General features: G+C 35.8%; 1 long non-coding RNA gene across 1 annotated transcript; it reads right to left on the minus strand.

Moving 5' to 3' along the window:
- Positions 1-328: 328 nt before the first annotated feature.
- LOC113232487 lies at positions 329-9,443 on the minus strand. The gene is made up of 2 exons (XR_003310629.1): positions 8,827-9,443; positions 329-1,400 (listed from the first exon to the last, which is right to left on the minus strand). It is a non-coding gene; the product is annotated as an uncharacterized LOC113232487 (long non-coding RNA).
- Between the last annotated feature and the right edge of the window lie 9,054 nt (positions 9,444-18,497).

Below are 18,497 nucleotides of genomic sequence, written 5' to 3' on the forward strand. Positions count from 1 at the left end.
CTAAGTGATTTAGGTTCTTTGCGTAAAAAACTAAATTTAATCGGTCCGCTATTTAAAAGTTTTTAGGTTGTTTTACTGTCCACGATGGAATAAGCGTATTCTAGCGGTACCTTTCTTAGATCTCGAGCACTGCAGCTCCGAGTTAAGCTTTGATTGCACCCAGAAAATTCGTGAAGTAGTCAGAAGAGAAAAGTTTAGAATTAGAACGCAGATTCTTCACTAAAAATTAATTTAAATTGGTCATTTACTTACGTCATCATTCCATAGTAGCTGATTAATCATTTAAAAAGAGTGTAATAGGGTCATAAATTAAATAAAACTAAAAACGAATGTTTCAAAATAATATAAAACATCTTTATTGTCCTTACACTATTGCATAATTACATAATAAATTTCAAACTAACCTAGGGTGGGATCCTTTCTGGGCCTTTTTTAAGAAAAAAGAAATTAGCGTTCAATTTTCATTCAGTCTATAGGCAACACTGAATTCCAAACTATCGCAGTCTTATTTTAATTAATATCTACAAAAATATAATGTTCAACTTTATTTTATTTCAATTAAAACATTCTCTTCGAAAATTCCTTCTTGCCAAAACTTGCCAAAAAATAAGGTGTTCTTTAACAAAAATACACTAAAGTTTTGATATTGTTGGTAGGCATAAAAAGAACATTCTAATTTTGACATTTTTCGTACATATATATTTATATTTTTGAATAAATCTTTATTCTGTGTTTGTTACCATTTTGTCAACAAGGAATTTTGTGTATAGTAAATTAATTAATAGCAACAGCAAAAGAAAAGCATTTACTTTATTTACAATTTGTAAAAGCGGAAGGCTAACATGGTAACTCGAATTATGCGGAAAAATACGTATTGAGGAGCCGAAATCTCAAAACCTTATAGTCTATGATAATGTGTCCCTACTGAATAAAAAATATATGTGGTAGAATTTTGAAGGTTTCCCGATATAATTTACAAGTGGAAAATGAAGAAAACCGTTCAAAATACCTTTGCCTCTTTATGCTTGTCATTTTTCTTTTCTTATTCTACACGCGGTGCTTTACTAATAAAAAAAATCTTATTGTTTTTGAATCGAAAAAGGTTGAGTATTCGACATTTGCTCAGCCGCCAAACTTGTCAGCTGCAGAATCTGGTATTCTTAATTCCAAATTTGACTTTTTTATAAATAAAGCATGCGTTCTTAAGTTTTAAAATACAATAATTTATATTTAAAAAATACAAATGCATGATAGATATGTGCATTGGGAGAATAATTATCAGTCGATATTTAAACTAAATCTAGTGAGTATTGTTTCGTAATGGATGTAGACGGTGAAATTGATGAAAGATGAAAGCGATGTATTGTAAAGACTGGGATGAGTGGCAGTGATGTCATTATCTGAAAAAAAAAACAAAAATATTTTAATAAATCGATTTTTATAAATGCACTGAACTACATATCATAATGCCAATTCAAAGGTTAACAACTAGGATTTCGAGTATTGTCATATTTTAAATTACGAATTTGCACGACTGTCAACACGACGTCAAAGTCATTACTGTCATTTCAGTGTCACAGAGTATCTTGTCCTTGGGGGTTTTCAAAAAAGATCCTATTTTTATAATAATATGAGACGAAAATTAAAGTCCACCAAATATACATAGTATATTATATTGTAACAGCTTGCATAATAAAACAATGTGTACAACATTTGAGCCACGTAATTGCATAGCATTAAAAATGATAGTCCTATTTTAAGAACTTGAAAAATGTGCCTTGAACATCATTGACACATTGAACCAGGCGGTACAACATATTGCCTTAATAATGTAAGATAATACACAACTGAAGCTGACCGGCGCAAGCGCACATGTCGTCAGGTGGCTGTCTTTGCATATTTTCGCTTTTTATTTATACCTTAATATGCTCTAGTTAAAACTAAACAACTGTTGCGGTGAAATTTAATAATTATATGAAAAGTAAGTTTCATTCTTAACATTCTGATCATGTTGAAAACTATGTTTGGTGTTTATTCAAAAAAACAAAAAAATAATACAAATAATACTTGTTGAATATCACAGAGTATGGCTACCCTCTCTGTCTTTGCTGTAGTTGTAAGTAAAAGGAGCATCGAAAATAAAGACGATTAAAAAAACAATGAATAAGAACGCATTAAGCGGACATCGCAGGCGGCAATGCCTATGACGACTTGAACAATGAAAATTATAAAAAGTCATTTTTTGCGTAAAAAGTACCTCGCCGACCACCTAAATGTCTTAAAGCTTGTTCCGCATTTTATTGACAGGTCTTCAACAAAAATTTTCAGTTTTTTGCGAAATTTCTTTGCATGTAACTAAACATTCGCAAAAAAATGTTTTGTATTGTTTTCCTTTTTATTGTTTGCGCAAAAGATCATTGTTGCATCTAAACAATAGTTTTGTTTTGGTGCTTTAGTGTGAAGGTCTTTTTTAACACACAAAATGGTATGAAATTACAAGCTATTTGGTTTATTAAGAAGGGCTGGCTGGCCGTTTGCGATAGTTAATTTTATCGCTCCACAATTTACCCGTAAGTATCGAGTTAGCGCCTGGCTTTTTAGATAGATTTGTATAGAAAGTACACGCATAAAATACAATTACACGTAGATGGGACTCTTTAATGGCTTTTAATTGATATAGACGCATTTTAGATTTGATCTACTTTATCTGTAAATTTATTAGGTGTCTTGACTTTATATCATCGTTTATTCGTTATTATAATATAAATTTATACTAATCAGGTTTATCTGTCAAGTTGATGTCGAAATAACTATGGCGATATGCCGGACGAAGAATCTTGTTTTTAAACACTAGACGTCCAATTACAATATTCTGATAAAGACACTAATTATAATAGAAGCGCACAGTGTTTCATTGCATGTCTCGGGGCAAAAAACTAGGCTATGTTTGCCGCCATTTGCCCGCTGTCCCAGTACGCACCGGTCGCCACTGGTGCCTGTGCCTCTACTGGTCATCCTTGGCGAGGCAGGCTCCTCACACCTGTCATTGTTCAATTAAACCTCGCGACACATTGCCTTAAATAATTCTCAAATTGAACACTTGCTATCCGACTTTTTTAAATTTTCAGCCATCTTTGTAAATTGTGTGCTACCTACCGCTAGTCGATAACAGGTGGCGCTGTACGACGCGACTCGATTATTTTTTAATTTCAAACGGAGTTAGTTTCTTTAAATTTGTTTCGTCTAATAGGCTAATTTTATTCGACATATCGATATTAAGATTTTTAAAATTAAATATCGCGTTCTCTGTCGTCTCGTGATCGCTCGGATCGTCAACTAGAACACTTGTTACCAGGCGAGCAGAGGCCGTACAGAGTTCGACGTTTACGTTACGTACTCGGCCTTCTGAGAACCTCTGAGAACCGAGTGCCGGTGTAACTCTTGTGAAAAGGACTGGCAGGTTTCCGCAACCTGTTCAACAATTTAGTTACAGAAGTTAGTTAACAACGCTATTTAATTAACAGCTTTAATTCGAGTTTAAGCATTTTCTATTGTTGGCACGTACACAGTAAAATCAAGCAATAAATTGATGCAATGGAATGGAAGGAATACAATACCACCATCCACATCAAGTTTCCTATGGTTCATAGACCCAAAGCTATGCGCATTTCAAACGCTGAAGACGGAAAAGATCTACGCGGAAGTTAATAAATAATGCCTTCCTACTGTGATCAAGAAAAGCGAGTTATCTTCAGCTTATTACGGGGAGCCGAGGTACCAGGCTCGCAGCTCGCGAGAGAGGTGAACTTATGACGTAGCGTAGTTCCAATGTTGTTAGTACGGGTAGACTGTGTGGGCCGCATACTAGTGTGTGTGCGAAGCGCGTGTAGGCGCGTCACATCAAACGACAAGATTTTGGACAGGTTTTTCTTTAAATCATTCATTTGTTTTTCCATTACTCGAATTGTTCAATTTCTATTTTGTAGAGAGTTTTGTTATTTCAGTCGTGTCTAAAATTATACGTTGCATTTAAAGTGTTGTAATTAAGTTATTTTGTAAAAAGGGCCTCTAAATTCGGTTTTAATCGAACCACAAGGTTCACCGAGTAAAGCGTCTTTTTTCTAATTCGTAAGGTTGACGCTCTCGTGTTCACACGAGGGCACACCTCACACGCTCGCGTTGCTAAGAACTGCCTATGCGGAAACAACTTCGCTATTAACACGCGTTCCTTCGCTATGAGATACTGCCACTTATATATTATACACAAGTATACACAGTACAAGGAAAGCGTTTTCACACAAACGTGCACCCAAATACTAATAGTCATTTGAAATAGGAGCATGCGCTTGGAGTATGTAATTTTGCACTTGTAGTTCTGTTTTCCACATGTAAGGTTTCGCGGGTGTTGTAGTTTCAGATTTGTTCGTGAGCGGTTTCTATGTTTCGTGTACCAGGACGACAGAAATGCGAGGGAGTCATATTTTGATATAAACACGTGTATTGTTGCATGTCATCGTGGTTGGTTTTTGTTTGTGTGTGTTATCGTTGTGTTTCTTATCTATTCGCAGTGATGCGTAGAAAAACAAGCCATATGGCTGGCCGGTAAATGTGTTTTCAATGTAAAATGTGCTATTGAATTTAGAATTTGAACATTCTTTAAAAAATAAATGTTCGAATTTGAATTTTTTTTTCAGAGACGTCGTTGTTGACGCGCACGTGGGTGCCAGCCAGTGTTTCCTGTGATAAGGTGGATGCACTGAGCGAGTTGAGTGAACGCTCATCATCTCCTAGTAGCCGCGATCGTTGCAGTGGTGTCAATGACTTGATGGATGACGAATCCGTCGCGGACGAGATAGAAAAAATGTCTTCCGCAGCTGTAGATGGCGCTGGCGGTGTTAATTGCGAGAAATTGGCGTAAAACGCTGCGACAACGCCAGACAGAACGCGGAAAAATCTAAAACAATATCATTAAGAGCGGCAATAAGATCTCGCATTAGATAAACATGAAGGGTTATTATTTTGAGCAGATGGAAAATATGGCTAACGAATTAACAAAATGTGCGGCCATGGCAGATATGAAGTCGATAAGAAGTTCTCTCATTGAGTTAACATAACCCATAATTTTATAAAAGCAGGAGACTTGTTACATCACATGTAACATTATGTTTACGTTCTAAAAATACTTAACGAAATAAAATTTACAACTTGTTCCTGCTTGCCAAATATATAAAGCAACACGGATCTAAATTGCTCAATAGATACGTCAACCCGTCAGCGTATACCTTTCAACATAGTGTGTCATAATGATTTTGTGGAGATGTAAGGGATTTAGAATGTAACTGTGTGGTGTAGTGTACGAGAAGGCCAGGCGAATGCAGTTAGTGGGTCAAACATCGGGCCCAGACATTACATGGTGGTGCCAATCGGATAGTTGCATCAGAACTTGCGTAATTCTTGTTGCAACGTCCGCGTTTTTCTGTTACACGTATTTAGGGGATTAATTAAGATTTATGCAGATAAAATAAGCTTAATAGATCTACGTGTCAAGGTCTTTTGGTTGTTTTGATATTTGCCTAGTTTTGAACGTAGCCATTTCTGATTGGTTCTTTAGAAGTTTTCATTTCATTAAAATGTAGACAATTGAAATTTTTTATTTAAGAATGCGGATTCCCTTGTTCCATTTTTAAACGAAACGATTTAAAAATACAATTTAAAGAATGCAAATTCCAGTGCCTACCATTTGTTCCATTTTTAAATGAAACCAATTTCAAATGCAATATCGAACTATCTCTAAGAAACGTTGAAATCACAATTTAAAAAATTCAATTATTTCAAGTTTTCCCTTCGACTAAACTTTTCTATATCTATAGTGTTTGTCTAAATAAAATGTTTGTGTCCAAACAAAAAGAACCAGTTTGAAGTTTATTGACTCCGAATATTTTCGTCGAAGGATCCTATTCGTCCAGTAACGCCATTGGTGGAAATATCGTGAAATATGTTCTATGTTTTTTTTTCTAATAGACATTGTAGAGTTCAACGTAGCATAATGTAAAATCTGGTTTGTTTCGAGAAAAATTTGGAATTCTTCGCCGTTTTTAAACGTTTTGTTTCTAAGGACGACTGTATGGGTATGAACTTGAATTGACATTCCAAATATGATCTTTTTAATTTGTAATATATTTTATTTTTAATTTAGTTTTCTATTTGCTTTATTATAATAGTTTTCAGTCTTATTAAATACTTATATTTCAAATCCGAACATTGTCAATGTCGATTTATATAAATTTATATCAAAACATACGTGTTATATGACAGCGATGTGTTTACGTTGAAGACTAGACAGAAAAATATATTATTTTTAAATTATAATACAATGTATGTAAGGCTTCTTTATTTAAAATTTAAAATAAACTTTAGTGGGTCAAGAACGTTTATTTATATTAAATAGAGAATGGCAATATTAATTGGATACATCCGATTATTTTAAGAAACAGTAAATTGACGCCATTAAAAGCGCCATACGCACTACAAATTAGCAGTTGAACAATTTACATTTCGTGTTTTGCAGCAATAAGATGTCCTGTAAATTATTAATGTTCGTAATTTGGCACGTTCGTAAATAATGATTTTATTTGTTGCATAAATAATTCGCCACCTGCGGCATAGACTACGCCACTTAATTATTTAAGCATAAAAACCTTTAATTAGTCGGCCCAGCTGTCGTACGACCTTGTAGTGCACCTTTGTAATACGACATGCAGTGTTTTGCATCGAAAAAAGTGCACATTTCAAAAACTTCAATTCAGCAACTTTTTTAATAGGTGTGCCTGCCTGTATTGTTTTATCGCATGATCTCTCCTTTGTCATTAGTATTTTGCATAAATAATAATGTAAAACAAATGTCGTATCAGCTCAATAATTGACCGTCTTTTGTAATGGGCTCCATTATCACTGGCTTCTCGAATGACGATTATTTATTTCTTCCTTTATTGGCATGCCTGTTATGCGATCTAATTTAATTTATTATATTGCCTAACTGATCAACGGGTGCGTTTAAGAGAATTGTTGCCAGTAGTTCTGTTTTAAGATTGCGAATGTATATTTTATTTTAGAAACAAGTTACCTTAAAAACAACGTGCAGTGGCTTTATCACAATCAAATTACGCCACATTAAGTTACGACACACTTCGTCTGGCCATATTAAGTTACCGAAATAGCTGGTATGAGTTTAAATGGACTAACAAAGGAAGAACTCAACGTGCAAAGCATAATTTTATGAGCAAAAAATATGGTGGACCTAGGGATAGTGACCTATGATGACGCAATGCCGAAAACAGGCCACGCGGTGCAGCGGGCGGGGGCCCGAGGTCAAGGAGGTTCATCGCAAATTATTTCATTGCCCAACACTATGTAATTTCTTTGCGACGCGAAATATCATGAATCACCGATATCACAACGAACGTGGTGAAACATCTAACAACTAACTGAAACAAAAACAAATTAATTCTAATTATAAAAAAAATTGCTAATTCGCCAAGTAATTTTGAAAGGTCACGATCGTCTTTTCTTTCCGTCCAATAGACAAAATAAACGTTTCAATAATTTTGAAAATTTCCATTGGAAGTTCATAAATAAGATCGCCTTTTGTTTGTGTATGGAAATGTTTATATTTAAAGCCATTCATATGGGTATCTAATGTATCGGTAGGTGTGTGTTCCTACGTCAAAAAGCGAATATCATTTAAATATAATGAATGTTTAAAAATTAAATATTTTTCGATGTCATTCGAGGGAAGTCGGTATCGCGTCCGTGTCTATTTTCAACTCCTGATCGGGCGTTCGCCCGGTTGTTGAACTGGAATAATTCGGCAAACACAGGCACATTACGCGCTTGTTAATCTCGACGATATTTACGTTGCGAGCCCCGCATAAGATTATACAAAACACCTATCCGCGAACACGCTCAATTAAGTCTCGTTCAAAGTTTTCTTTCATTATTGTATGTCGCGATCCGGGCCATTATTTTTAATATACGCTTATTAAATCAGATAAGCCATATCCAATACCCTTAATAGACAGGTACGCCTTAAGCTTGCACAGTAGTTATAAGGCCTTGTCTTTTTTCGTTTTGGCAAATTGTGCGATACAGATAATCATTATTAATTACTGGAGGTCATATTAACAATACAAGTGAATACAGTGTAATCTGTACGCAAAACTGGACGCAAACATGCGGAGTTGGTGGCGCTTGTGTGCGTGCTTTCCACGGCTCTGTGTATGTGAGCGGTGGGCGTGTGTGCGGTCTCTCTGTGTGTACGTGGAAGCGCGCGATGAAATAAAATATGTCCGGTCAACGAACTCGCGGTCGGTGCCATAAAAATCGCGATACTGTCCGAATTTCGGACAGAAATCTGAACGACGTCATTAGCACCAAATTTGAAAAATTATTATCCTCTAAACCATATCCGAAATATAAAATACGTAATTTCAGCGTCTGATGATTACGGACTTTGAAGAATAGGAAGGATTACAGGTGTGTATTGAACTTTTATTATGCAGCGTGCAACTCCAGTGTCCGTGCCAGCTGGCCGCTTCAGTCCTCGCTTCCATTCATGTCGGAACCATAATTTGGTTTCACCACCTATTAAACTTTAAAATTAGGGTACATGGAGAAACTGTAAACATAGAAAAAAGAACGCGACATGTTTACGTAAACGTTGGCAATGTTCGATCAAAGCGTAAGTTCGATTTTTTAAATTCAAATTACAGCGATCTCCATGCACTTCGAAAAACGTTGAAAAATATCATAGAATATGATAATACTCACGTGTTTGAATTAGGAATCGTCAGTCCGGAACGTTGAGCTGCTACATTTTGAGGTGATCGCTGCGTTTTTCCGATAAGTGTACATTTCCGGATGACAGGCGCGCGGTCAGCTGATTTCCATGCAATAACCTTGCGGCGACGTCCCCTAGCTTTTTATTCATACTATTTACAGGTTGCGGCGAGTCGTTATTGATCAGTCAGCACGACGGTGCACTAAACCTCCTTTTTCTGCACGATGACGTCTCTTCCGGGCGTGTGCCAGTCAAAATCCTTCGTCTTCCGCAACACATCTTGGTTTAGTATACTTCTGTAGGGTCTAATCCGACCATTGTTAATATTGCCCAGTAGGATCTAGTACTTTGTCCATTTTTAAATTCTAATTAGAAAATACACACCGATGTCCAAATTTCGTGGTTTCCAGGATTAGTACTGGCCGGTAGGGTCGAGAGTTTTCACTTCCATTTTTGATTTTGTGAATATGAAATTGTTCTTAATAAAGACCAGTAGGGTCCAGAGTGTGGATATCCATAATCTTGTTGCACACACTAATGTAGCACTGTCGCGATGTAGCGGGAAAGTGGTTGAGCACAGTGATGTGGTCACGCTTGCGCCGTGGCGGGCAATGCGCGACGGAGCGCCTGCGCGCACTTATATGATAGAAGCGTTGACTCTTCCCGCCATCTTGCGGTGAGTGGACAGAACTGATGAAAAGAGTTTTCCGAAGGCTGTAAGGAATTTTCGCTGAAAATGAGGTCGGCGGTTTTCTAAGCGACCAACGGTACTGTCTTGTTGAGACTTGTATCTTGTGTCAAGTAGCGGAATTATGACCCGAATGGTAAAACAGTTAGTTTAAAAATAAACGCTTTGTCTTTCCAGGTGTTTAGGATTTATTTAAATCAGTTGGTTATATTTGTCTCAAAGAATAGCGTGTGTAGTTTTAGTTGAAACATTGTAACAAACATGTAGACTTGAAAAATTAAAAAATTAAACTTAAAAAGCAAAACTAACACCTAAAAAGCCAATAGCACCAGACCTCCTTGTGAAAGAGTTCGTCCAGGGAGTAAAGCCACCGTGCCTATTTCTGCCGCCAGGCAGTAATGTGAGCATTACTATGTTTTAATTTTCTAGGGTACAAGTGTAGGTGAAACTACAGACACAGTGCAGTGTCTCTTTGCAATCTTTGCGATTTAAAGCTTTAAATAGTGTCGCTTACCACCAGATCCTCATGACCTAGAATTAAAGAGTAATTTTTATGATATTAAAAGATGAGATGAACAAGTCGTGCTTCTGATGGTAAGCGACACGCCTGCCACTGCGCCCATCACACTGAGCCAGGCGGATGGCAAAGGAATCAAGAGCGTAGCGGGTTGCGGGTCATATCAAAGTTTTGATAACTACTAGCGTTGGTTATTTTTTTTTATATATCAAGTGACGGGACGAACAAGTCGTGCACCTGATGGTAAAGTATACGTCTGTCCATAACAGTTGCATTGCCACTCAAAGCTTTAAATCGCAAAGATCTGAGGCGCACTGCCACTGTGCTCGTCACCCTGAGATATAAATTGACAAGTCCCATGTGCCTGAAATTTCACCAGCACCCTTACTCTTTGAAACCGGAACATGGTTGGCTGCAGAAATAGGTAAGGTGGCATTACTGCCATGGACGAACCTTTTCACTAGGAGCTCTACTGCTACAAAAATTACTATATTTAAAAATAACTTATTTAGAAAAAGTCTATAACGTAGTATTTATCCAAGTAGGCATAGCACAAACACGTGAAATGTGTATTTGACTCAACAATCAACCGGTGCTTATGTCCATAAATCATACAAAAGACATCAATGTCGTACTAATTACGTAATTCGTTTAATATTCATAAAAAAAAAATTAAAAAGTGATTACTGTCAAGTCAGAGGCTGTGTGATTCACAGTCAATATTGACCGTTAAGCACTTTGGCATGGGTGTCGCAATACGTAACTAAAAAAAAATAAAACCAAGAGTTGAGGCGGCAAAGGCCCAATGAACATTTACTACCGAATCTTTTAATATCTGTAGAGCTTTCTATGAATGAGTTCGTCCGGGGAAGTACGCCCTTGAGAAGAACGAGCAAGAAACTCTAGCGATTGCTCTTGTCAAACTTAAATGCTGTGGAATTCTTGTGGATTCTGGAGCCGTGTCGTCTGTCCGTACATGTTTATCTAACACGTAGTCTTCTAATTTTGTATCATGACTTTTCAATTAAAGTACTTTTAAACTTAGGCAACATTGACTTACAAATAAATGGACGACGGGTCTAATACAAAAACCACGAAAAAAATGTCCCAAGTCAACCTATTTAAACGTAGTGACATGTAAAGGAATATGAAAAAGCTAAAACGTTGAATTTAAATTGTAATGTCATCGCAGTACTGTCTAATTTTGCTTGCTTCGCTGTCAGTCGAACAAACGAAGTCTAAAGCGTGAATGACGCTTTGTATACGATTTTAACGCCCTATAAGTTCGGACACTTTTTAGCGCGGACCCGACGTCCATATAATTGTAAGTCAATGTTAGGCAATGATAATTTTCTACTACGCCATGGGACACACTTACATGGGAAAAGAGCGTAAAGTATATGTATATACATAAGTGAACAAGATGTACATATTAATATATAGGTACGTACATCTTAATTTAGCAGCTAAAGAGCTCCTTGTGAAAGAGTTCGTCCAAACAAGTACTGTCACCTTACCTTTTTCCGCCACCACACAGCAATGTGAGCATAAATGCGTTCCGGTTTTGAAGACTTGTCAACTTATGCCTCAGGGTGACGAGCGCAGTGGCAGTGGCTCTACAAATCTTTGCGATTTAAAACTGTGAGTAGCATTTTCTTTGACTTTAAAAATCGGATTTTAATTTTTTTTTTATAATATCAAGTAACGGAACGAACAAGTCGTGCGTCTGATGGTACACGCTTGTCCATTATAATTGCAGTGCCACTCAGAGCTTTAAATCGCAAAGATATGAGACGTAAGTTGATAAGTCACATGTGCCTGTAATTCACTAGCACCCTTTCCCTTCAAAACCGGAACACAACAATGCTGACATTACTGTTTGGCGGCAGAAATAGGTAAGGTGGCAGTACTTCCCTGGACGAGCTCTTTCACAAGGAGCTCCACAGCTACTGAAACTTATTTTATTATTATCATTTTCTTTGACGAAACTCGAAGGGATTCAAGCGGATGTCAACACCTTCTAGTCGTGCGAGTTTTTTAACTACCCGCAGTTGGTCTTTATTATTTATGTGAGTACTAGGGTTGTCTTTTTAGAGCTCCTTGTGAAAGAGTTCGTCCAGGGTAGGACCCTACCTGTTTCTGCCGCCAAGCCGTAATGTGAGCATTATTGCATTCCGGTTTCGAAGGGTAAGGGTGCTCGTGACATTGCAGGCAGACTTGTCAACTTATGTCTCAGGGCGACGGGCGTAGTGGCAGTGCCCCTCAGATCTTTGCGATTTAAAGCTCTGAGTAGCACTGCAACTGTTATGCATAGGCGTGCAAAAAATTGCAACTAACTTTTTTTAAATATAAGTAAACCTTTATGTTTAAAATATTAATAAACATTCTGTGATTTTTTTCTTAAAACGTTTTAAAATAAAACAAATAATAAAAAAGAAAAAAAAGCTTAAAAATTCTACGAAGAAAAATTTGTCGATAACTATTTATGCTCTAATAAAATTCACATTGTATACGTCATTTGTTTCATGTTGTTCGTATTTTTTTTTCTTTCATGACTGCGATAAAAGCACTTTTGACGTATGGTAACATCCGGCCTTATTGTATCAAGGGTACGAAATTGGTCTATGTTCTCTAATGTCTGTTTAAACAAATTTACGAATATAACTTTTCTAAGTTGCTTTTGGTGTAGATATTTCAGGGTAGTGTCTCATCTCTTTAATTCTGCTATTCAGATACTCGTAGAACGTGGAATATCTGTTTCAAACCAAGTAATTAATGTGATTGTGTTTTTATTTAATATAGGTAAGGAATGCCCTTTGTCGTATAGTACGTTTCCTCTACATCGATATAATAACCGAGAAACCTATGCAACCGACGCCGTAGTAGAATGCGTTTAAAGTAGTGATGGGCGTTTGAAATATTAATATCGATTAAAATATCGATATTTTTGATTATAATTTTGAAACCTATACCAACAGCGAACTTATGTACGCATATCTGACAATGGTAAGCAGTAGAGCTCTTTGAGAAAGTCTTCGTCCAAGGAAATACTGCCAACTCACCTATTTCTACTGCCATTACTGCGTTTCGGTTTTGAAGGGTAAGGGTGCTGGTGAAATTACAGGCACGTGAGACTTGTTAACTTATGTCTCAGGATTGACAGGCGCAGTGGCAGTGTACCTCAGATCTTTGCAATTTAAACTAGCCCTAAGTTACTGAAAATAAACATTTTTTTTATTTTTTTATTTTATTTTATTTTTTTATTTTTTTTAATTTAAACTCCGAGTGGCACTGTAACTGTTATAAACAAGAAAACGTCATCACCAGGTCTTGTTCATCCCGTAACTTGGTATCATACAAAAAAAGTTTAAATGACCGTACAAATAATACTGTCCGGGACTGAATCACTTCACGTATTATGTACATTTTGATGTACTCTTAGGAGACTGAGTGTCGTATTCCAGAACTCTACTCAATACTCAAGTCAGGACTTGAGTATTGCAGTGAGCACTGAAAATCTTACTCAAGTCCTTGCGATTAAGGTCGTATTTCCAGTGCTTGAAATCATACTCAAGTCTGCTCAAGTCCTGACTTGAGCATTGAGTAGAGTTCTGGAATATGACCCTGAGATCACGTTCTGTCACTGAGTTCACATCAAATCAGAGTTAGGATCGTCATTTAACTCATATTCATTTTGTTAACCTTCAATGGTCAATAAAAATCGTTACTTTGCAATTCTGTAGTGATTCATCGTGTTTATATTACTTTGCTCACACCGCCAGTCCACGGTATTATTGTCAACTTAACTTATTATGGGAATGCACTTTTTCGTATTATAAGTTTTTTTCTACACCTAAACATGTATTCTCATGTGGGATAAAGCGGCAGATATACAAACCATACTTGTGTTGCAAAGACGAGGGAGTTTAACCAAGGTAAATGATTATTTTATGGAGAACTGTACACGTTTTTACAATAAGATTCCGGAGCATATATTACGATTATCATTTCCTAAATTTAAAACTTACATTAAAAGTATTTTAATTAAAAAGTCACATTGCAAAATTGAAGACTACGTGTTAGATAAAGATGTATGGAAATATGGCATGGGTCTAGGTTCCACACAAATTTCATTCAAAGCGTATTCCATAGCATTTAAGTTTATTTGAAAAGAGCAATTAGAGCTCTTGCTCGTTTTTCTCCGGGAAGTCAGCACAGTGAATGGGCAGTAGCTTAAAAAATGACGTTATCAAGTATACATTTATTTTACCACTGGAATAAATGATACTTTGACTTTGACAGGGTTATTTGTAACACTAACCACCTTGCAGGATCATATTACTCACATCATGAACGACAATTTTTGTTCTATGGCTTTTCACAAAACATAATTATATTTACTAAAAATAAACTGAATATTATAAACTTTTAAGTTTTTGTTATACTATTACTAGATCTGTATTTGGTAGTTAAGTAGTAAGTTCAAACATGCTAGCGTAATCCCAACCCCGCTTCTAGGTTTTGCATTCTATGGACAGATTTAGCACTGTATACAGCGACATGTTTAAATGTTTCAATTTTCATACGAAAAATTTAAATTTGATGAATAGTTAAGTTATGGAACAAAAGTTGTTTATGATATCAGTAAATTAATATAGTCCTGCGAGATTGTTACCATTAATTTTACAAATAAACCTGAGTTAATCAACTTGACAGTGATCTTCACAAACCCTAAATTCGTTTTTCTACTCCTGTACTTTAATCTGTCAATTAAGGCGCTCTTTTTAGTTCTGAATCAAAATTCTATTGTCTGTGGTATTCGCGTCGATAGTTCAGTAGAACTGAAAAAAAAAAACATTATAGTTCTGTACACAGACTATAATGAGTTTCAAAAAAAGAACGTCGTATTTTTGTTAATTAAAAGTCTTCTTAAAAGTCTATACTATCTCAGCTCGAATTTATTTTTTTCCCATACCAATACGGTTCATTTTGCTTGGATCGAGCGATAGGGACACTAGCTTTATTTCAGAATTTATATTTTTACAAACGATATTAAAGCCATTTGAAAATTGTATATCGTATAGTATACGTTTTATATTTATTTCAGTTGATATAAAAAAAAATCATTGGTATATGCAAAGTGCCTATTGAATACAGCAGTTTTCTTGTTAAATCCTGTTTTCACACCATATAGTAATCAGTGTATATCTTCAATTTTACTATATATTTTTCCCAAAAAGATTGATTCAACACTGTCACTGTTATGCGGAATCAAACAAAGCCATTTGAGTTAATATAGACTTTTAAACAAAGACAAGTTATCGACTAATTTCGTCAATACAATCTTGAAACGTTTTCATTTTGCAGATGTGGCCTTTATGGACCAATGGTAAAATATAAATATTAGACAGCATCACATACGTTAATTAAATTTTTATTGAATTGATATTCAATTATTTTTTGTGAAATTACTCCACTAGTTTGTTATAATTATTAATACAAAGATCGAACACTCGGAAAAAACACTCAGAAAAAATTCCTTCGATCCGGTCGGATTCGAACCGACGTCTTCTTGCATACCGTGGCAGACGCTATACCAACTAAGCCACGGAACGAACCAACGGACCTCACGAATTTTTCTATGTGCTTGCGTCGTGTCTTTGTACTTGGTTTTTTAACAGTTTATCACATACGTTGCTTTGATCCCAAATTAAGTAACTAAAGCACTTGTGTCCTGAAAATCGGAAACAACGACACAAACACCCAGAACCGAGACAACATACAAAATTTAGTTTTTCTACATTGATATAGCTGAAAAACTGAAGCGCAAGCCACTCGATCACAAATGTGGTCGAATGTTTGCCTTTTTTATGCAAATGCAAAGAACAACTCCAGAGTTTCTTACTCATTCTTCTCGGGGAATCTGCCTTGTGAATATAGTCATTCGTACTGGATGTGGCAATAATCCATAGTTCGCTTTTCTGGAGAGCCTTAAATCAACAGAGACCAATATAAACTGGATCAGTTTATATTGGTCTCGCGGAGCGGATTATAAAACTGAATTTAAAATTAATGTTACGAACAAGTATAACACTAGGCGAGCCCGTGAAAATAAATATGTGTATCGAAAAGTAAATAAATAACTATTATAGGAAAAGAAGAAATAAACATTTCTTGCCAATTATATTTGATAAATTATTGATTATTTATTTATGTAATTATTGTACAGGAAAACACAAATCCCATTTGGTAAAACGGAAAGCACAAACAAAAGGTATTGCTTATTTCTATAAGAAATTTCTTCCTGCAGACCAAAATACAGGACACAATAATTACAACAACGGGTTTGCGTGCACAACAAAACAAAATTAAATTATGTAATAGAATAATAACAGCAAAAATATGAAATTACTACGGACTATAAAAATATTTAGATAAATACATATTTCATATTATAATATCTATAAAATGGATGGAACAGAGGATAAATAGAGCTCCTTGACTCTCTTTTTAAAGATAGGTAAGGATTTACTGTCATGTACAGTAATGGGAAGTGCGTTCCAAAGTCTGACCGCACGAACAGTAAAGGAGTGAGAATAAAAACCGGAATTGAATGATGGAAAAAATAATTGGGACCTAACAAGAGAGCGACAAGGCTGATACTGGGACCTGAGAAAGCTGAAACGTTCTTTCAGATACCCGGGAGACAAAGGATTATGTAGAATATTGTAAAGAAGGGATACGATATGCAAATCCCCGCGGAGACGATTCGGAAGCTACTTTAGCTGATTGCGATAGTGTGAGATTCTATCATATTTACGAAGGCCAAAGAACTTTATACATAGATTTTGCAACCGTTCAAGCTTATTTAGCAGTTCTTCAGTAGCATCTAAATAGCAGGAATCTGCATAGTCTAAGAAGGGAAGACATTAAGCTAAACAGATCTTGGTTTTTAAAGGCATAAAGTTTTGGAGGCGCTTAAGCGAGTGCAAGGAGAAAGACTTTTCGACTGACTTCATTAGATTTTTTAAGAGGCAGAAAATTGTTAAGTAAATTCACTTTGGAAAAAAAAAACTTTGTGAAAGAATGTAAATTTAGTTAAATTCTACACTGGTTTTGATAAATGTACTCGTACTATAGTTTTGTGATTGTGACGTAACCTTGCCAACAAACTGCTTTCCTAGTTGGGTGAGGAAATTATATCATGTTTTCTTGTATGCCGTATTTGTATGAAATTAAAAAAATAATATATACATGTCGGAATATAACCGTAAGGGAGACGTTGAGGGAACAACATTATCACTAATTGAGTCCGAAATTAAATAAAAAACGTTCGTGGATTAATAAATAGACCTATTTATCGTATCGAGTTCGTTTGACAATTGATATTAAATTCATTGTATTATGCACAATTTCTCGAGGATACTTAGAACCAAGAACAAAATAAACAAAATGATTTTTAAGTTATGGCTACTAGCGGGCGTCGAATCTGGGCATGTCATTAGGTAATCGCTGGCCCACCGACGTTGTCTTCTCGAATGATATCGATATGGTATACGATTATAATCGGTACGTCCCTAGTGGGCGAGCCGGCAGTGCTTAAAGCGAGTTGTGTTTCCTTTTCCCGGTGTGGGAGAAAACCGCTTTCCTATCTGGCGGTCTCCGATATAGGTATGTCGTGTTTATACCAAGCTTGGATACTCTTGTCGACAAGTGTTGCATAAACAGACATTATTTTATTAGCCGCTGCACAATGATTAAATACTTAAATAGGTAACGAAAATATTGTTCCGTATCTGGGTCCTGTAAAGTGTCCGAAACGTCGGTTACTTCGAAAAAACAAATATAGATTAGATACGAAAAAATAGTTTCATTTTCTATGTATAACAATAGCGAAAACCTAAGAACTCGATAAGTACTTCTGAAAGGTAAGGGTGGTGAAATTACAGGCGTCTGGGACTTGTCAACATATGTATATCTCACGGTGACAGACGCAGTGGCAGTGCCCCTCAAGTCTTTGCGATTTAAAACCTTTAGTGGCACTGTAACTACTATGAACAGGCGTGTCGCTTACCACCAGGCGTACGATTTGTTCGTCCCGTCACTCGGAATCATAAAAAAATACTTAAAGTTGATATGAATATACAATATTAATAAATTAGAAGAAGACTATTGACAAATGATAGTCCAGAGAATTTGTGTTTGTATGAACGAATGAATGATGAATTAATTATATTTTTTTTTACTTAAAATATGGTTTATAAAATGTGGTACAAGTGTATATAATAAAACAGTCCTCATATTTTACCGATATTTGCATGAAAATCTATGGAAATCTACATTTTGGCAGCTAAGCAGTTCTAAAGCAATTCCTATTAATTATTAATATGTTATATATAGTACCTTGTTAGATATTGTCATGTCATGAAGATGGGAAGAATATATATACATATATG

Source organism: Hyposmocoma kahamanoa, unplaced genomic scaffold, assembly GCF_003589595.1.
Source record: "Hyposmocoma kahamanoa isolate Upper Pololo Valley unplaced genomic scaffold, ASM358959v1 76, whole genome shotgun sequence".
In the NCBI taxonomy this organism is placed as follows: Eukaryota; Metazoa; Arthropoda; class Insecta; order Lepidoptera; family Cosmopterigidae; genus Hyposmocoma; species Hyposmocoma kahamanoa.